Source organism: Athene cunicularia (genome assembly GCF_003259725.1).
Source record: "Athene cunicularia isolate RWA chromosome 10 unlocalized genomic scaffold, athCun1 chr10_part1, whole genome shotgun sequence".
NCBI lineage: Eukaryota > Metazoa > Chordata > Aves > Strigiformes > Strigidae > Athene > Athene cunicularia.
The window spans coordinates 16,663,427-16,685,158 of record NW_020799112.1 but is presented as its reverse complement, the minus strand read 5'-3'; the positions used below and the strand labels follow the sequence as shown (position 1 = coordinate 16,685,158).

At 41.6% G+C, this 21,732-nt stretch overlaps 1 protein-coding gene across 2 annotated transcripts in view; it reads left to right on the top strand.

The window, feature by feature from the left end:
- CTXND1 (cortexin domain containing 1) overlaps positions 1-21,732 on the top strand; it is a 33,633-nt gene that overhangs the window by 7,986 nt on the left and 3,915 nt on the right. Inside the window, exon 2 of one of the 2 annotated variants that reach the window (XM_026856156.1) lies at positions 19,727-19,892. The gene's annotated coding sequence lies outside the window, so the exon portion shown is untranslated. Of the gene's footprint in view, positions 1-19,726; positions 19,902-21,732 lie in introns of both variants that reach the window. The other variant, XM_026856155.1, reaches the window with a different exon arrangement.

Below are 21,732 nucleotides of genomic sequence, written 5' to 3'. Positions count from 1 at the left end.
TTTTTTTTTTTTTTTTTTTTTTTTTTTAATAGTCATCTAAGAGGTGGCAGCTCTGAGCTCCCTTCCTTGAGCTTGTAGACCTGATGAAATACTACCTTACAGGCTCTGCTCCCTACCCCTGCCCGTGGGTGAGGGAAGCACAGATTAAATATAACAGAGACTGAGCTAAAACATGCAGCCTGAGTCAACAGAACAGCTCTCTTTTGGTTCTCCTGCAGGCTAAGATCTTGCTCTAAAAGTGATGTTATGTTTTCAGGTGATATTTAATCTAACAGCCACTTCTTCATAAGAAAACTGACTGCTAGGTTGTTTGGTGGTGGGTTTTTCTTGTTGGGTTTGTTTTGGTTTTTTTTTTTTTTTTCATTTGGCTAGTGCTAAAGTATAAATGTACTGAACATGGAAGAAACTCTTCGTGGATTTTTCTCTGGGTTTCGACTGTCTGGACTTGCTGTATGTGTAACAGTTGAAACCTATCAGCCTACGCATCACTTCCGAATAGGAAGGATCAGTCTTGCAGTTTATATACCCTAGAGTTACCATTGCTATCATAGCAATCTGGTCCCACTGATCCAAAATTGAAGCATGTATGTAAATACACTGCCCTGAAAAACATTTATATATGCTCCAGTGACTTCACTGGGCAGTTTGGTAACAGAGGACATCATTGAATTCTTCTTCATTAAAATTCACAGAAGTTACAGTTTCAAACTAAATTTGAAAGACTGAACTCTAAGGGAACCACAGCGCAATGAATCTAGGCTGAGGGGTTTTTTTTTTACGAAGCCTGTGATTTAGTGGTTAAAACTTACTGGTTTTCTGGGATGGACTAAGAGCTCATAGGCAGTCTATTACTCTGTCTCAACTGACAAGATGCAACTTTGAAAGATACATGACCTCAGTTGCTTGCTGTCTTTAAGACATAACCCTACCGCGTTGGCATTAGCATTCTAATAAAAAGTTCTCTACCCCATCTGCAGTTATTGCCTTGTTATGCGTTATGTGACAGTAGCGACTGAAAGACATCAGCATGAACTTTGCTAGAAATAGCTGTAACACAGCTTTGAAAGCCCTTTTTTTTTTTTTTTTTCCAAGTGAATAAAGTAAAGAGAAACTTTTCATCTCCAGGAAACACGAGCCTTTCCAGTGCACTTCAAAGCCTTGGCCAACTGGAAGCGAACGCTATAGGAAACTGCCGTAGAGTCCATTTGGAAGCTGACTCCAGCACAGGGATTGAAATAAATGAATTTGGCATCTAAAAGGAGGTTTTGTGGAGTCAACGCTTTCGAAGCAGAGGACAGAGGGAGATTTGGCGAGGTTGTTGGGGTAATCCCAGATCTAACTCTGAGCCAGATGAACTTGCAGTGGTCTTGAAGCCCACCCTTGTCAGGTGTATGACTTAAGTGATGCTGCGTGGCTCAGACCACTGTCTCTGTGTGGGTAGGTGAGTGTTAGAGACTGTCAGAAAATACACACATGCAAAAAAACCCACCATTTTTGCACTAACTTGTGATTTTCTGCATTCCCTACTACTCAGCCACCAAAGGTAAAGCTTTTCTGTGGACAGATGTCAGAGAATTAGCAGGGAGTGTTGAGAAAGGGAATGATCATGCCTGCTTTAGGTTTTTCAAACTGAAACACTTTTTTAAAGGAATCATTCAGAAATGGAAATCAATGATGGTTTGTGTTCAGAAAAGGTTAAAAATATTTAGTATCTTGCCTTTTTCTGTCAATAAAATATCTTTTTTTTTCGGTAGATGCCAATCTCTACAGGTTTTGGTTTGGTTTTTTTTTTTTTTTTGTTTAAGTCTGTGTAGGGCTTGCGTAAGCTGAAAAATGAGCAGTTCAAATTGAATGTTTCAACACAGTTGAAAAGTTTTTGTCCCATCAATACAGCGAGTCTAATCCTAGCAGAGCAAAACCAGGCTTGCCTCACCCTGGAGCTCGAGCAGTACCACCAAGGCACCCTGGGCTTCAGAGAGGAAGGGGCTGTGCTGGAAGGAACTCTTCTAAAGCACCAAACTAGAGCTGCAGCTCCTCTCCTACTGCCTTCTCCTCACTATCTCTTTCCTCTCTTCATCACAGGATCTTGATCGTACGATCCAACAAAATGCCTTACCCATTGAATGTCTGGAAAATTTAACAAGCTTGATCGGGAAAATAAAAGTTTCTCTACCAGCTCTATTAAATTCACTGGGATTCCTGAAAGAAGAGGATCTTTGAACAGCAGCAGGGTATACGATTGAAGCAGACATTAATATTATTATACAATTGCCCAGCAGCACTTTTCTGAAATATTTGGAAGTTTCACTGCACAGAGAAAGTCAGCATTTTTAGAGCAGTTTAAACTATAAAACAGAGTAGTAACCATCGGGGGAAAAGAAGAAGAGCTGTTCCTTCAAAATTTTTTTGAGGGATTAGACTAATTTTCAACCTTTCCTATACATGATCTATTACTTAATCTCTCACCTTACTTCATAGCAGCAAACAACACCTTTCTATTCCAAACTTTTGTTTTTCCTCCACTATTGATGCATTTGTCTCTAAAATAATGGATTTTTTTTTTTTTTTGCAAAGTGCTTCTATAAGAGATGTCGGAAAGCAGGAGCCACTGCAAACAAGGCTTCAGATAGCTGTGCCAGTTCTCCCAAGTGCAGTGCCATGTCACTGCTGCTATTAAAAATATTCCTCACCTTGAAAGCCAAATCAAAGAGAATTTTAAAACAAGGAATAAAATTAGAAGACCAAATATGTAGGGGTGAGGAAAGCTAGATCTGATCCAGTGCTTACTAGAATAAGTGAAATCAGAATTAAGCTTTCTTAAATCATGATCTTGATGTTCTTTCCCACGTATTATCATGGAATAAAAATTATTAAATGCTCTAACTATGACATTATTGCAGAGGGGAAAGGAGGGGGACAGTCGAGTTTCTACAATTTTTTGGCTTTTCTCATATACCGTGTGGGCTAACTATTGCCTTTTTTTTTTTTTGGCTTGATCTCCTTGTAAAATTATCTTAATGAGTTTTGCCCCCATGATTTGAAGAACTGAATACAAAGAACGAATTCTATTTCTAAAAAGATTTTCTGGGCAAAATTTTCTGATTTCTAGTCTTACAATTTCTTCTGTCTGTATTAGCACTTTACTTTTTTTCCCACACAGTTCTGGCAATTATAAACTTGTATTAGATTAACGTGTCATTCAATGAGCCCATAAACAAATTGGCATGCGGGGTATTAAATAACTAGTAAAGTTCTCGTAAAAACATGTTTAGCAAGTGAGAATGAATTTAAATGCATAATAGCCATGTCTTCAAAATAGCAAATATAATTCTGCAGATCTCTCCTCTAGATTTTTAGATCTCAGTAACTTTCTGGGAAGCTACTGATCAAAAACATGACACTAGCATGAGCACAGAACGTAAAATCTGGGGCCGTTTACTTCAATCCTTCTCAAAAATATGCTGCATTTGCTTGTACAGCAGAACTACAGGGACTCTGAAAGGGTGCTGTGAAAATCACTGCTCTATAAAGTCCTTGCTGATTACTGTTTAGAAAAGGAATTTGTGAAGGAATAAAAAGCACTTTTTCACGAGATTACACAAAAAAAAAAAAAAAAAAAAGAAGATGAAGAAATAGTTTGCAGTTGATGGAACTAAAAAAGGTGAGGAAGTGCAAGTGCATGCAGAGGGGATAAAAAACACAATTCTCCTTTTCAAAGAGGAAGGAATGATGAGCAAAAGACGCTCAAGGAAACACTCCTACCCCAGCCATGGGAAAGATTTGTATATAATCAACTTCTGTTTGCTGAATAGCAGTTGCCAACGTATTTCCATGCAAGCTGATGTTGTTTTCCCTGCTTGAGTGGCATAGCAATAATAAATGCATTTATTATTCATAAAATGACATCAAAGTATTTTAATGCGCCTCGGCATTTCCAAACAGCGTTCAAATCACAGCAATACAACCCCCCCCTTCTCACCGCGTTTGCTGGATTAACAGTTAAATTGTACGGTTTGCAGTTTAAATTTTCTGAGCGCTGGAAGGCGGGGAAATTTTCTTCAGCGTGTGTTATAGATAAGGTATGATGGGAGAGGTGGCGCTGTCAGGACAGTGGGAGCTCATTAAAATACCCGTGTTTTCTGTGGCAACACTGCACATGGACCTTGTGAGCATCAGGCAAGAATTTTAGGCTACTGCTGGAAATTTCAGTCAATGGGTTTGTGTACAAAGCTCAAGCACGTCAAGGCCCCCTTTTCCCGATGATTCTCCGGCTAACTCCTCTACATTTGTGCAAAATAACCACAATTCATTACAAAGTCAGATGACTACAGTTCTGATGGTGGTTTTTGTTTGGTTGTTGGGTTTTTAGACGCTTTATATAGCAGCGAACATTTTAAGACAGAATGGAGAATCACTCCAGTATCCAGAATGAAACCCTTAAAGATTTTTCTCTTAAAAAACAAACTAAAACTAAAACCAGCCTTATATACAGCTCGGTTCTCCCATATTTTAAAATATGATTAATAGAATTCACTCGGTTTGGAGGCTGTGAAATGAGGAAAAGGCTGTTTCTAAGGTAAAGGTAGGTAGGTAGGTAGATAGATAGGTAGGTAGATGCTCTAGTATGTTCATGCACTGTTTTGTGTGGTTTGTTGGGGTTTGGGTTGGTTTGTTTGGGGTTTTTTTATACACCCAGAAAAAAATAAGGAAGGAAGAAGGAATCATGATTTACTCTTGTGGTTTTCTCTGCTTGCTGTTTAGAATCAAGTCTTCATGTTGCTGACTTAACTGGCCACAGGGTCTCAGCCAACATTTGCATGATGGAGAGCTCTGCATAGCATTTTCCTGAGTGCCACCGCATGCCGAAGTAGATGGAAGATGATTTATGGACTTTTGTGGGGATAAATGAGGACAGACATGCCTAGTTCACTGTGTCCCAAATAATTCCTTGAGGTTATAAAGTTTGCACAGCACTGGCTTACCCATAGCTTTATGCCAGCGTAAAATCAAAATATTAGGAAGTGAACTACTGAAGCAGAACGCATAGGGAACATACCAAAGCACATAGATTAATTTATCTACAACTGAACCATATCAGCCATGAAGAACAACCAAGTTTTCTTCCCAGTTAATGCTCAGTGCTTCCAGTGAAACACTCCTGGATTGTATTATTGTCGCCAAGAGAAACAGTTGGCAAACTGTATCTACAAATAGAGTCCTGCAAAGTTTAGGGTATAAGCAAATGAAACTGAAAGCTAAGTAGCTTTTCTTCTTAAAAAATTAGCACTTGAAACATCTAACAGCATCTACCAATGCTGGGTCTTGTTAAATACAAAGAGATAAATCATTCGTTGATCTAAAAGCAGGCTGCAATACAATGAACAATAAGAGAGGGATACTCTACTCTTCAAGCATCATGGAGATGTCTGCTACCGCTCTTGAAAAAAAGTTCAGAGACACTATAGATGTAATCCTGCGTGATTGAAGCTGGCAGTAACATCTCATCAAGGTGCAAAATAGGCTGAAAATGAATATGCAAATCCATTGGTATTAATGTTATTTACTGCATGTCTCCCTAATGAGAATATGGAGCTCCAGGTATCCAGGGGATGCTTCCCAGTGGTCTGCCTGTGCTGTCTTCCAAGTCCTGACAGCCATTCATTAATTTCAGCACATCCTAGGAGCTAAGGCTGGTTTTCTCATTTATTAACATCACTGCAGTTCAAAACTTAAGAAGGAACGTGAATCTACTTGTTATAACTCTGGCCAAAGGCTTACTGCAGAGAGTTCTCTTTTTATTACATTAACTCTTGCTTTCATTGTAGTCAGACATTGAAAAACTAGCTGGGCAAATTTGGGGCAAATGCTACTGAAGTGGTTATGTAAGGCTGTGGTCTCAGTAAGTGTGGGATAGGATTTACTATTTGGTTACAAAATGGAGAAGTCCAATATTGGTAAATTAAATGCTCTTGAAAAGGTCCTGTGTTAGGAAGAAAAGCCTTCCAAAATAGAATTCTTTCTACTTGGTCCAAGTCCACGGTTCTTTTATGTTTCTGTAAGCAGTAATGTTTATGTCTTGCAAGACAAGTGCCCATTGATTTGAGTTTCTAATGACTGACAGGTCAGGCTTGCTATATATTTGCTTAATTAATTTCTCTGACCTTCCTTCCATTTAATACTCAGGATAATAAAATTCCATTTTACCAGCTGTGTAGACGTTAGTCTGAAGCATTTCTGATGTCAAAGGCTTTGTATTAATTTACTAAGCAAGTTATTTTGAGACATTTTTTTGAAAATATGCCTGGTCAGCATAGATTTATGATTTGTTTTTTCAGCTCAATCTGATACCATTTGTCACATGAATTTAAATTAATGCCTACACATTGACCTAGGGGAAGGAGATTGTTACTGTTTCTTGAGATATGAGGGAATAATCTGACTTGCGGGGAAGAGGTTGGATAAATGCATTAATTTTTAAAGTTGGAAAGTTTCTTCCTACTTGTAATTAGCAAAACGCTTCCATTTTCTGCCTTAACGTTCAATAGTAGAGGTGGGGGGTGGAAGGAGAAGTACCATATCCAGTACAAAGACTCTAATGTACAAAGTATTCTAGGTGCCATCCAAACAAATACTTAGAGCATGCATTTAAGTCTGACAGTATTAGTTAGACTTCGGTTAAAAGTCAAAGGCGTAGGAATAGATTGCTTCCAAAATCCTGCCTAGGAAGCCCTGTTCTCATTAAACTCTATGAGAATTTAGGAACCTAAATCCAATTAGGTATCTCGGCCTTACCGCTTTACTTCTCAGGGCTGCCCTAAGTACACACTTAAAGCCAGGCATGTGCTCAAACCCTGATGTGAAAATTGCATTCAGGTAAGTGATCTGAAAATATCAGCCCGGCTTATATACGTGCAAATCAAATTTATTTTGACAACAGGTTAACATGAGACGTGGCTGAGACAGAAAGCCTCGAGCTAGATGGATTGTGTGATTTAATGTTCTGCAATTAAAAAGACAAAGCCCAGAGAGATGCTGCCATTAAAATGTGTGTGTATGTTAAAGTTCTGCCAGGACCCTGTTGTCTGCATGCATGCCAGTAAACTGGAGCAGTTGCCATGCTACTTCATGGAAAATTATTTAAGTCAAAGATTTATTTAGTCTGTTTAAAGAAAGTGGGATAAAACACTGGGCTGGTATTATCATGATGATTATGATAGTATGATTTTTTTTTAATTAATATTGAGCAACCTGTACTGCAGCCAGCTTCAAGAATACCCTTCAGAAGTGCACTTCTCATTCTCTGTCTGGAGAACAAAAGCCATTCATTCTAGGCAAGGGTAGGAGAAATATTTTCATTCTAGGACCCTACAGAAAACTACTTTGCCTGGAATCTTCCATGCACAGTCCGAGAAAGAGATTCTTGATTTTACTGTCTCATCTTACAGGGAACATACTCACTTTTCCCCTCCCCGCCTCAATCTCTGAGAAATATAAGCCCAGAACAGATGGAGTCCCAGGTTGGAAGGTCCCACAGAGGAGAAAATCAATCCCTATCTCCATGCTTCTATAACTCAAGGCACTATTTACCAGGATAGAGCCAGGCATGGCCACCCTCACCCTACTGACCTGGCATAAATTATTATTTCCAGCTGCCCACCCAAAACTATCCATCACTCTCCCCTTCCTGGCTGACCCCCTGCAGTTTGCCAGCATAAACACCCTCACGGTCACTCCCAGCCCTGCTCTGGGTTATTAAGAGGGAAGTTTCTTAACACTTTTGACAGAAGTGAAATAACACAGATTTTGATACCAGAAAATTGGCATTGGGCAAGAAAAGGAAAGAGCAGCTGGGCACAATACCTCAACTCAGCATGTCTGACCACTAACCCCTAGCTCTAACATCTAAACTTTGTATAACCACTGGAAAAACCTCCTTCAGCTCACATGGGGTTTGGTGCTAAAGGCCCCAGACATATTGCCATTGCCTCACTACTGAGGTCAGTGGGACAGAGGCAGGTGGCTGTCACTGCCAGTTGATAGTATTGGAACTGTGGAAAACCACGTATAATTCAAAGCTGCCTGACCCAGAGAAGAGAGCCATAGTTAACTGCAAATCCATCCTGGTGCAATGGTATAACACTACGCTGTGTCAAATCCTTAATAGAAACAATCTTCAGAAGACATTTTAACCAATTAAGAACAGTGGGACCCTTTAGCACATGGTTATCATCGTCTGCTTATTATGTACTTAAAATGCAATTATGGACAGGAAAATAATGTTCGTTTTCTATTGACCTCTTTTTACTCAAATGATTTAAGTCTACTTCTCATCTGCATTCAAACTCCCAGCTGCTTCCTGACTGAAACAGATCCTGTAGGCTTTTTATATCCAGTAGCAATGCAGCACTGCCATATGTAAGGCCAGGGTGTGTGGGGGAGCTGGGATGTCTCCTGGCTCCTGAATTATCAGGCTGTTCCAAGTTCCAGCACAGAATCATTCCCAGGATGGTGATTCATGAGGTAGCAGAGAACCTAGATCCAGTTCCCAGGCTAAGTTTTCAGCGTTAGAAAAGCAGTTTTGCTTCTCAAGCTTAAATAAATAAATAAATAAAGGGAAAGGAAGATGTTTTTTAGGGTCAGTTTCTGTAACAGAGCAGATTTCTGAAGACTATTAGTTATCCAACAGACTGTGGGTTGAGTAAAAAGTGTGACTGTATAGTGAAGGAATTTTCTTAAACATGTACGAATAGCAAACCATCACACTTTCACTGGAAGAAGCAAAATTTGCAGGAGGATAAAGGTACTACGCTTTGAAACGCGTCTGACTTCAGGGACTGAAATGTCTTCATACATAGTTCCAACAACCGATAAACCACATCTGAAATTCAGGGCAACGCATGAGAACTCCTGAAAACACAAATGTTCATATTCCCTAAACGACATTGACGCAAGTTGCTTGCTACCATAATTAGCTTTGTCGGAAGATCTTAAACAGGAATGGAGGGGAATCCCTGCAGCATAAACCAGAGGATTCATGTACCAAAGTCGTGTATACAAAGGATATCCCCAATTTCTTAAACGTGGATCTGCATTCATCCCTAACCACTGCACTTACTTTGTCCTTTGATGGACAGATATGCATAGGCAAGCTATATTCCAGCATTAGATTCCTAATACAGTTTCAAGGTTATATTTATAAGAAATCTGGGAGATGCTTTAATTGGTAAACACTGCAGTAGGTCACTAAAAAAAAAAAAAAGCAAACAAAAAACAACCCAAACCCCAGTGTAGCATTCAGGAAACTACTTCATAAGCTCAGAGAAGTTTGAAGTAGGGATGAAACAGTCTATCAGGACTTATGACTTCTGTGAAGTCTTGTCACTTTATACCTTCAGTAGATGCCAAAGCAATAATTTGAACAGTATTCTGTTCAAATTCAAAGCTTAGGGGTTTTTTTTGCTGCTATTACAATATGTAAACACTTCCTACTAGAAATTGCATAGATAATTGCTGGCACTTATTTTCCAAAGTCAAAACTCTGCTTGGACTTCCCTGCATGAAAATGAGGGTTTTATTAGTTGGCAGAGAAGGGGAGGGGATACCAAGGGGAATTTGGCTTGGGAATGCAGTGTTGCAGTTAGAGCATCCTTTCTCTTCCTCAAAGAGAAAGTTCAGCAGGGTTTCCTGAGACTGCTTTAGCTTAGACCTGGTTTTATGAAGGCCTTCGAAGATGTCAGGATGGTGCCTTCAGACATATGGATTCACCCAGCAATGCACAAAACCCACTGTCTTTCTCACTGCATAGTCAGTAGTGAGTAAAAAAAAAAAAAAAAAAAAAAAAAAAGTTGAGGGGGAGGAGGGCTAAAGTTTGTGCTCATCATATCACTGCATAATACGAGAAATGCCAAGTGTAGGCTGTCAGCCTATATGGCCCACTGCTTTCATATAGGTGTCTTGGAAGCACAAACTTTACTCAATCTGAATATCACACTGGGTCTCCCTCTCCTGAGACCCGACCAACCAGATGTCCATGTGAATAATACTGCCCTTTATTTTCCTGCTTGTGGAGGACTTTTGCCAGAAAGATGATGACACTTGTCAGGCATTTGGTCTTTGGGTTAACCCAGAAATATTGTGTTAAAGTAATCAGAAGTTTCTAGCTGCCTGCAGTATGCCTGAAGTCAATGCAGTCTTTATGAGGCATTTTATTATTAAAAGAATTTTTCTGGAAATCAACCCACCCACGGCCAGTCCAACATTTACTAAACTAATTTAGTTCAAGGGTGCTTGTAGTCAAGTAAACGAAGGCCAAAGAGTATTCTCTTCTAGGGAAAAGTCATTCAAAGCAAGGTATCTAGCAACACGCAGACCATATTTTAACACGCCCATACTGTGCTATTTTCTAGTGCTGTGTCTCTCTCCGCTTTTGTATGGTTTGCAGTTCCAACATTCATTCGACCCAGGGAAGATACCCTAGGCTGCTCTTCCATACGAGCCCCATTACTGACTCCGGGTATCACTACGGGGTTGCTGACCCTGGTGACTTCACGTGCCTCAGGCTGTTTGCGAGCAGGCTCTCCTACCTCCTTCCTGCACTCTGTCCTCTTTAGCAACCAGCCAGTACATCTCTTTCCTACTTTGAGGCTTAGTGCATTTATAAGAACTAAATTTTACAGCAGTCTCGGGCTACTTTCCATTGCTGCCCCCCCTTCAAAGCTGCGGGTGCAGTTAGGGTGGTCATGTAAATGGATAGAGATGCTTGGCTACTTCTCAATTTGCAAAGTTCAATTTGCAGAGCAAGGATGGAACAGAAAGCACAGCACTGTCAGGCACTGACCGGACTTACAGACTGTGGGGCAGCGATGGAGGTTTCTGTTATTAAAGGAGCTTCCTTGTATCTTTGCTTAAGATATTATTCTTAGTTAATAATTACTTTCAGCTTATACAGAAAAATGAAAGAGGTCATCTGATTTTATTTACCTTCTTTTGGAAGTGATAACTCTTAAAACTCCGCTAAAATTGAGGTCTGTACTTCCACGTTACAGGTGACTCAAATAATCCTGTTCTAAATATCCACCTTGAAGCAAAACATGTCTCCTTGCCTTGTCCTGCCACAGAGAATCCCTGTGGCCCATGTTAGCTCCCTCCACACAAAACTTAAGCATCGCTCTCACCTTTGCATCCCAGGCTGTACACATCCGGGGTCTCATTTTTGTGTCAATACCAAACAAAAAACAAACAAAAAAAATGACAGGAGGGTTTTTTTAGCAAAGAGGAAACCACTTTGCCCCACTACAACTAGATAATTCTTCATGTTAATCCACAATGACGGAGGAGATCACGGACTTTGTTATTTCTGTGAATCAGATAATTTCGGAAACACTGCAAAACTGATGGAAACCAGTTGCTCTTGTTCACCTCCTAATAGAAAACCTATGCTGAGCCACGATAGAGTTATAAAGGTTCTTTCTGCTACTTCAGTCTCCCCCTCCTCAAACAAAACCAAGTTTTAAGAATCCTGACCGTTGCTGGCACGAGAGCAGGAGCAGCTTTTGAACCCAGCACTGGGGGAATAGCACCAGGCAGAACTGCAGCTAGGCAACCAAAAAGCAGGTGCTGTTTCTGGGCTGAATGTCCTGTCCTTTCAGATGCTCCCAGACTCAGCTGTGCCACATGGAACCTGTGGGAGAACCGGAGTCATTCCTTACCATAACGCACAGCATTAGGACCATCTAGAAGACCTTGCAGGGAAAACAATCCAAGGGGAAGGAAAGAACACTTCATCCAAAAAAAAAAAAAAGTTTCAGATCTGCATTTGCAAATATATAAAAATTTGCCTTAAAAAAGGCTAATTCTGTAATGAGTATGACCACAGTTCAGTTAGTTCCTAACCTAAACCTTAACATAGAAGTGCACCAAACAAGGCATGAGAATTTAGCTGATCCTAATGGTATCATCATCTCTTGCTCCCTGCATAGTTTTAAAGGTCATTGATTGGATGCTGTGGGCTGAGTTATGTGTCTGGAGAGATGGTGTTCAAAGGCAATTCTATCTTTTTCAGGACACACAGATTTGGGGATGTAATTTCTGTTAGATGTGTACTTGTTTCTGGCCCGAAGTCAAGTGTTCTGCAAGACAACCAGCCTCCATTGCCTGCATTTGCAATTAACTAAACCTCCAAGAGTACAGACATACAATGAGCCTGTGACAATAAATAAATACCAGTCAGGGGACAGGCAGAGGCCCACTGGGACACATCTCACCTTATTATTCATAGGTCTGAGCTGTTGGAGCTTAGTTTCCTTTCATGCATGAAAAGCTTTTGAGGAATCTCATTATTTTGCTGAATATGTAAATATAAAGAGACAGAGTTAAACTAGAAGCAAAGATCCGTGCCTGGTATTAGAGATCTATTACTTAAAGATGTAAGTAGAGATTGAAGCTCAAATTGGATCAGACCTTTAATGTTTTCTGTCTTTTAAAAGGAGTTTCCAGGAGTCAGCCTGAAAACATTAGCAATCAAAGAATTAAGATCAAAAGAAACCTGTCGCTGGGTCAGGGCAGTGTCCATCCAGCCCAGTACCTGCCTCTGGCAGTGTCAGGGGAGATGATGTAAGCCTGGCCATGTCTGGCAGCCCGTCCTCCAGCATCCACAACAGTTGTATTAGGGAAGTTACAGAGAAGACCTCTGCTTAGTGCTTTCAGTGTCTTTATGGACCTGTTCGTAACTCATCCAGCCCCTTTTGAGCCTGCTGCTACTGTCTCCACTCTCCTGTGGCAACAAGTTTCAGGATAAAGCAGTACTTATTTTCTGTTTCAAGCTGATTTCCTACTAGTTCCATTGAATGCCCCCAGGCTTCCCTATTTTGGAAATGGGTGACTTTAAAATTAGGAGGAAATAATTTTCCCACCCACCTGGCCTGTGATTTTGTATAACTCAAACATATTATTCCTCAGCCACCTTTTTCCTAAACTGAAGAATCCCATCTCCTTCAGGCACTTGTAAAGCAACTCATCATCCTTCTGACCATTTTAGTTGCTCTAAAGAGAACTCCCTAATAGGAGGTATCTACTCCTCAGCACACTGACCTACTTTCAAATTACAGTGATCCTAGTCCACCAGAAACCAAAATAATAAAGATCACTAGAAGGGGAAAACCAGCGTTTAAGTTTGGGACATTTGAGCACATTCAGAAGTTAGTGTGATTCCTGCAAGAGAGAAAAGACCTTCCAAACTGCTGAGTCAGCTCAGGCAAGCCCTCGTCACTCCCTGGACATTAGGTCCACTTAAAAATGTTCCTTGTGGCTAATGGTGCATTAATAAGGTATTGGCTGTGTAGGACTGTCGGGTGCTGTGCCAGAAACAGAGACTTTTATAAATTGAACATATTCAAAGGTTCTGGCGTCTGCTTCCCAATGACCCATTGACAAGCTACTGATCCAGCTGAAGATGTGGAGATGAAATGTAAATGCACACAACCTTTTCAATCAAGGACTATACACTTCCAATAACCTGCTGCAGTGACAAAGAAAACACCACCAGGCTGTAATACCTGTCTGAAATCAAAGCTCCTTTAATTCAGTAATTAAAGAGTGGCTCTGACTACAGGTTTTATCGAATAGTCAATGAGCTGAGGAAGGACCTTTCTTGGTGTGATGAAATAGCTGTGTGTGTACTTAGAGCATGATCAGAAAAAAAAAAAAAACCAAACAAAAAACAACAACAAAAAAACCCCACCACCACACCAACAAAACATGTAGCAACACAGATAAAACTCAGGCCAAGGGCTGTACTTGGTAATACCATCAGTACAGACTGGGATGAGAAGGAATGAAAAGGCATTAATCACCCCCAAAACCTCAATCACAAAGCAAGCTCTGGCCAAAGCCATCACTAGCACAGATCAGAGCTGCTTCAGGGATGCTGCACTACAGACTACCTTGTAGCAGCCCCTCAGTACTTTGGTGCCCGAGGACTGCAGACCCGGAGGTGCTCCAGGGAGCACGCCCCAGAAATGGGACTCACTACCCGGGTAAGAGCCGTTGGGTGACTTCTCACCACTTGGACAGTCTTCAGTGTCAGGCTGTGCTAGTGGTCACTAAACTGGTTTGCTGCCCACCTCGTGCCACCAAAGCCCATTCAGAATGTTGTCCGTTGCTCTACCATTCTCAGAGATCATTTCTGACTGTCTTTGATCAAACACAAACTCTTTTACACCCATCCATCTGGCACTTCTCGTAAATATATTCTGCAGCTAAAAGATACTCGATGTTTACAAGTTTATTTTGTCATCCTTCTATCTAACCACGTTATAGCATAATGACCTGTCACAAAGGTCAAGCAATTTAACAGTATTTGCATGGGCTGCTCTTTGCCAGACAGTCTCAATGCCAAAAACATAGACTTGGACACATTTGATTTACTAGTACAGCTATAGCCCACATGTCCTCTGAAGGACAAGAGACGGAGACCACAAACAGCTGGGATGTAGACTCAGAATCCTGACAGATCCTGGCTCTTCTGAGCCGTGGGCCATTTGTCCTTTCACCCAGCCTCACTCGGTCACACGCGGAATTTGGAGGCTGCTATATTTGTTATCTACCTGCGGAGCTGGAGACGAGAGTTCAATTATCCTTAAATTCTTATCAGGATCTTTCACTCCTGCCAGCGCTGTCATGGAAATGTAATGCATGTCCTGCCTCAAGGTTTTGGTTCATTTGTAATAAAAATCATCTGGCCTCTCTCTGAAGGAAAATGTAATCCATCCCCACTGGGAGACAGTTGAAAATATGGTTTATCTGGATGCCAACTGGATCCTCATCAGAAAGAAGCTTTTTGTGCAGTATTCGCATGCAGAATTGTACAGAAAAGGGTGTGTGTGGGGGGGTGGGGGGGTGGGGGGGTGTCTGAAAACAGGAAGATTTTCTGTGGTGTTGAATTGTTTGGCTGGTTGCACTGATTCCAGATGGTGCTCCAGGCACTCAGCATCTCTGAAAACGGGCCAATTTTCATTCTCCCAGTTCTTATAACAGTAAGAGAAAAACTGTTCTCTTGAGAAAAGAAAACAGGGAAAAAGTAGTAATGATATTTCTACTTCTCCTGTTGGCAAATTATAACCAAAATTAGCTAACATGCTGCAACAATTCCAGCTCTCCAGCTGGAGAGGGTGAGGAGCAGCGAGCTTCTCTGGATGTCTCACATAGCATAAAGCACTGCTCCCTGAAACAACCTTACCTCAAACTCAGTTCAGATCACCTGGGGCCCCTAAGTTTTAATTTCAGATCTTCAATTTTTTTTTTTCCCCTCTATTTCCTCATACCAGTGAAGAGAGATAAATCTGTTTAAGTAGGGTTGTTTTTGCCAATGTTTTCTAAGGGTTTTTCATCTTTACCCAACAACATTTCTGATCTTTGGGGATGTTCCTTCTGTAGGTTCATTTTTGCCCAGGGACCTGGCAACAGATTCTGAGCAGTATATTACATCACGTCCTGCTTTGCAGTCAAATCCATATTCCTACACGGGAGAACCTCTACATCCCATCACTTAATCATTCAGTCTTTAAGACTCCTTTTCTTCAGATACGATGTAGTTCAGCTGGCATCACGCCTCTGATTAGATCACCACAAAGAGACGGAGAAATAGCACAGTAAATTACATGCATGAGCACAAGCTACAAACCTCCATCCTTACTGTCCCCTGCTGACTAAACCAGTTCTGAAAAGGAACAGTCACGAGCAGTGGCTTTGATGGAAGCCCTGTGTAAAACTTGTGTCGTTTTGGTTTGTTTTGAGCCAAAAATTCCGGACTTTGAGCTTTATTTTTGCTTATGTTTACTTGCTCAAATCCCTCTCTCCACAAATTTCTGAAGTATATCTGAAAAAAGTCTGTATTAAAAAAAGCTTATGAATTAATTACCAGTATGAATCGATGAGTACTTGCATCACAAAACCTACATCTTTTACTACAGCAAAGCTACTCGTTTTTTTTTTTTTTCTGACTTATTAAAATTAATAACTTCTTAACTAGGAGTTTCCTTCATTAGTGAGAATTTAACTTTTCATTCTAAATAAGCGATTCAGAAGCAAAGCAGGGCTACGCGATTTCTTCATGCCGATGTTTGTGGCAATTCTACAGGTGTAACCAGGTATTCTGGTAAGGATTCATCCACAACACTTTTCCTCAAATGTCAAAACATTGATACAACCTCAATCTGATCCAGGCGTATATAGTTTTTCAAGATGAAAGGGCAAAAGATGTGTCTTTGGAAGTATCATGCAAGTTAGAGAATACTGGACATCACCACCACAAGGCAGATATTAATGTAAAATGGAGTGGCTGTTCTACATTGAAATTCACCTCCTGTTTTCGTAAAAATAAAAAAAAAATTAAAAAATATTCAGAGTAGGAGTGGAAAAAAATATATTTTTCTTTCTTCCTCCCTGTCAACTTTGCTGCAGTGAAAAATTTCCACATACCTTTGCTTATAGTGCTCCTGGCTAACAGCCACAGCTTGATTTATAAAATAACTGACAGGACCAACAGGCACGTTTGCCTCTTTCCACGGGATCTAAACAGTAGAGGGTTTAAATAGCAGATACTCCATTAAAATGGGTTCGTATCATACCTGTTCAGACCTTACAAGCCTTGGCTTAAAAGCCAAATGCATTTGTTTCTCCATGACTCACCGTGAGGAAAGGGGGTGCAGGCAGTGTGCATCGTAGCACCGAGTAACCAGAAAAGCAGCTTCAGACTCCTTAGCAAAATTCATATTGAATGAGGGATGGTCCTGCTGCAGATGGACACGTCTTTTCAAGCCCATCTAAACTTTGCATATTGCTTTGCATTCTCCTGGCATCCTCTATAAAGGGTTTCAGTACCCGAGGGATCGATGTCCCCAGCAGCCCCCCGGGTGGAAGCGCATACCGCAAGGACAGGTTGAACCATGTTATGAAATCACTGCAGCTCTTGCACCAGACAATGCGAATCGAGAACCAAAGAAACGTCCCTGTGGTGTGCACAGGAGACATAGATCTCCTTTCCCCAGGGCTGAGCTGGGCGATTGGCTCGCACGTTGCTCAGAGCCTGGCCAGGTGAGGACAGTGCAGGGGAGCAAAACCCCTGCACTGGGGTCTGGGGGAGCACTGGATGTCCTTTTTCTTTTCTTGCTCCTCTGTGGATGGTAAAGCAGCCAATACAAAGACAACATTACAAGCTCAGTCCTGGCTTACCTGCCCTTGTTTAGCTAATATATGTTGCTTGAGCCCTAGCACTTCTAACTGCTGTGCCCAGCAGGCAGCAATTCATAAGGCCCATCACTGATCCTACCCCACCCTGCTATCTCTGAACTACAATTTCCAGTCTCGTTCTCTGAAAAAGGTTCCCAGATGTTCTCAGGCTCTCACTTTAACAAAGTTTCATGAAGGATTATCCACGCACGTTGAACCTGCTGAGACTGAAGGCGCTTTTCTCTCCAGAACCCAACTGTGCATCGGTTAGCTCAATAGCTCTAGTGACTTACTCCCAAGCACAACCTCTTTTTTTTTTTTTTTTTTGTTAACAAGTAATACCACATGCTCCTCAAGTGAGTGAGAAATGCTTATTTGATTTAGGACACTCTCAAATTATAAGCAGCCCACAGTTCTTTTAAGTGTATGTTGCATCTTTTTCTCAATGAAGATTAATGTTGTTCTTGCCGCAGGGTTATGAAAGAAGGAAACATTTGTGCAACAGTAATTTTTAACACTTTCCCCAGATTGATTTATGTGTTTATTCGTTTTCAACTTTTTGGGCACCCATAAATGAGGTCTTTAGTCTTCAGAGGGAATATTGACATCCAGTAATTTATGATTAGCTAAAAGGGAGTGTGTTGAGGGAAGATTATTTGTCTTTTGACCGTAACTCAATGGGCTAGATTGAATAAATGAGTTTGCATAAACTAAGCTGAGCATAAAGATTTGAAGTCAATATGTAAAGCCAGAAAAAAAAAAAAAAAAAATCAAAAAGGCAAACAGCAGGTTAAAACCAAAGATTAAACCTGCCTGTGTGCTACAGGTACATAGGAGAAATCACGCTCAGAGAAAGTCAGAGTTACTGAAATAAAGTATTGATTTTCTGCTGAAAGAATGGTAACTGTAAAAGGACAAATAATTTTTAAATTAAGATAGTGGTCATATTATTGCTCTGTGGATATAGAAAGCAGCTCATCTGTCTATATCTATCTACAGCATTTGACTCGGTGCTCACAAGCAATGAGTTTTAATCGAAACTAGATTGTTATTATTGGAGTATGATTAAGTGTCTGGACTCTTCTTTTATAGATTTGAACTTCAAATCGAAGGCAAGTTCATCTGACACACACACACAAGATACATTCGTGAAGTAGCACTTTACCTTCCTTCCTGGCCATTCCCCTCTACACACTGCCCGGAGTGACATCCCGTCCTGCTGAGTCACCTCACCTGGGGTTTGGTGTCATCTCTGGCTTGTTCCTCTCTCGAGCCTCACATCCTGTATCTTAAAACTCGTTTTTGTACCGGCATCTCAGAGTAACCATCTCTGAGGGATCCTGAGAACAAGCAGGCAGGTGTTACCACCTCACACCTTTAATATCCACAACCTCCTCTCCACTGCTCCAAACAGTACTGCGGAGAGAAACTCCCGCTCCTTCCTTCAGAGCTTCCCTCAGACCCTGTGAGCTGCCTCCTCTTTCAAGTGCCACAACAGCCTCTCCCCAGTTTTTCTCACCACCTGTCTCCATCACCAAAATGCTGATCTGCCTTCCCTTTGGCCCTTGTGCCAGCATTTGTCACTTCGGGAGCACCCAAATCCCTCCCACGTGTCCCCATCAAAAACAGAAGCAGCAGCTGTCTGCAAAGTGACCACACTGTCCTGCTGGTGCTCACAGCGCTGGGTCCCCAGCCGTTACCTGTCTCACCATGTGTTCCCTGAGCCAAATACTGTCTTTTCTTCACACCCAGACAGTAAGTCCCTTAGAACAGTTGCTGTCATTTTGGTCCATGCTCACAGAGACGTTATCACGGTAGATACAGTCCATGGGAAAGTCCTGATGCCCCTATGCCAATCAGTAAAAGTAAGGTTTTGAGCAATCTTCGAGCTGATGAGTGGTGCTGTTGAGCAGGAGTTCTGCACTCTAGGCCATAAGAAATTTCAGAGAGTTAGCAAAATCGAGTGGGGAAATGAATTTGTCATGCAGCGAGTTTCAAGGGTGTGGTTGAAATTATTTTGTGAGTGTAAAAAATAACATCCCAAATCAGACTGAAAAAAATCCAGATTATTAATAGTTTTTAAGTCCTGATATATCAGTTCAGATCAATCAAATAATTTTGCCTAAGCAGCTGAAACATTTCCCTTCAATTCTGGCCATTTTTGTAAAAAAAAAAAAGATTTAAAAAAATCCAAAAACTAATGAAAGAGGCAGACTCCTAGGCAGTATCAATTCAGACCTGGTTGATCTTTCACTATGGATTAAAAATGGGGGGTTTGCTTGTTTAAGGAGAAATAAGGATGCGATGACTTTGAGCTCAAACATTGCTCTTTGTATCATAAATCTTCTTCTAGGGAATGTTTGACAAATAAATCCATCTTGCCTATGACTGAATCCAGTTGCCTCAGGCTGTCACTGGAGCGATTCCCAACTGCTTAACAAATCTGTAACGCCCACATCCTGCATGATGAGCAATTGTGAATTTTTACCTTTTTTTCTAGAACACACCGGTGAGAACTGCTTCCAGGTCTGGGTGGATGTGAACCTGAGTGGAGCCTGAACACCGTTAAAGCCACACTGATTAACAAAACTTTAAAAATATGACTACAGTCAGGATTTTAACACCACAATGCTGCTATGCCGGGATGTGACAGGCTTCCTACCCAGGTCTGGAAGGTAGGGATCTGCTTGCATATATGAAATCGCATACTTTCCCTTCCCTCCCCTCCCTGCACATCTATTGTTTTGGGAAAAGAGTACAGAAGAAAAAAAAATGTTTTGCAGTATATCCTATGGGTTGAGATGAGTAGAAACATGATTAACCAGCATAGGAACTGGTATGGCTTAGACCAGCTCTCTGTGATATATGTGGTACAATATTACCTTATATTTAAAGTGACAGTGCCAGGATTGTCAGGTCTGGAAAAAGAACATGTCTTTTAAAGTATCTTGCACAGGCAAGAATGATGGCAAAATTCAGTCCCACTGATGAGCACAAGCATTATGTAGAGTCTGTAACAGAGCCGATACACTAAAGAGAATGCCAACGTACCTCTGTCTGCTTGTGACATAAGGTCATAAAAAATGAATATATCCTCTCTGCTGTGGCCATCCCTCATGAAAAGAGCACTGGGAAACACAAAACAAACAGCAGAGCAAAGACCAAATGCTCAGGATGGATTTTTTATTGAGGGACCAAAGTCTTTTATCCCCAAGCCACGGTCCCCAGCACGTGACCGCCAGGCTGCAGGGTGTCCTGACTGCAAGAACCGTCAGACAAGAACAAGCTGGGGGGACCAGGGCATCAAAACTGGATGATGCTGACCCCTCTGAAGAGATAGAGCTGCTGCCTGGTCCTGGCCTTCTGCAATCCACACGGAGCCAAGTGCACAGAGTCACTTTTGGTACCGAATTACACTGCCCACCACAAGCCAGCACAGCTCCCTCTCAGGGTGGTGAGTCTGCCTGCAGCATCCCTCTGTTCTCAGGGGAGTTAGAGGGGGAGAGACGGTACTGAAACACCTGAGGGTTCACAGAAGGGCATACACTCAGAACTGCTAAACTGCCTAATAGTTTGAACCAGCGATGACCTTTCATCTGTTGGCTTTGTTTAAACCAGATTATGTTTTCAACAAATCTGAAGAAATTTTTTTAATACAATTCTACAGCTCGGTGCTGACAAGCTGGAAAAAAAATTCTCTACAGTTCAGCTGTTCAGAGAAAAATAATCATTCAAGTAGGAAACTTTGTAATTGTTTCTGCTATTTTTTTTTTTCCCCACACACACATATATCCTGTCTACATCAGCTGTGCTGGTAAATAACAGCAAAGCACCCAGCCAGTCTGTAGCCAGAGCAAAAGTGTTTCAATAGCACTGATGGATTTCACAACCCAGACTGGGATCTGTAAAAGCATCCTGCTAAAACACACGGCACATGCCCCCAGGGCAGGTAGAGCCTCCTCCAGCATGGACCAACTCTGCTTCAACCTGTCAGTGCCCCTCCGAGGCTGCCTGCACTGCTGGGCACCAAGGAAATGAAAGGAGCGGTTGAGGCACCAGCCGAAAAAATGGAAAATAAGCGGAACAAGTTGTTCAGCCATTCCAGAGATGGAAGACCACAAGTAGCTGGCAGACAGCGGGGAGCAGCACGTAGCTGCTGTACCCTCCCTCACTGATGTATGTGAGCACATCAGTGCCACGCAGCAGCGCCAGCTCTGTGCCAGGAGACACGAGGCAGAGGGGATATTCCCATGGGAACAAGCTTGCTCCCTCCCCGTGCACTGATGTGTCCGCAGGCAGATCTCTATCTGCAGTGGTGCTAAAGGGGTTTGGGGAAATAATAGTCAAACAGCACGCCCGCGGTAAAATGAGGGAGATGGACTTTCTCATGGGGAACCAGTGAAATATTGGGGACCACCTCTCAGAGGTCCTCAGATGCCTGATCTAGAACAGAGGTACGTTCCAACAGTAATAAACTAATCTGGAGACACCTGCCTCAGACACAAC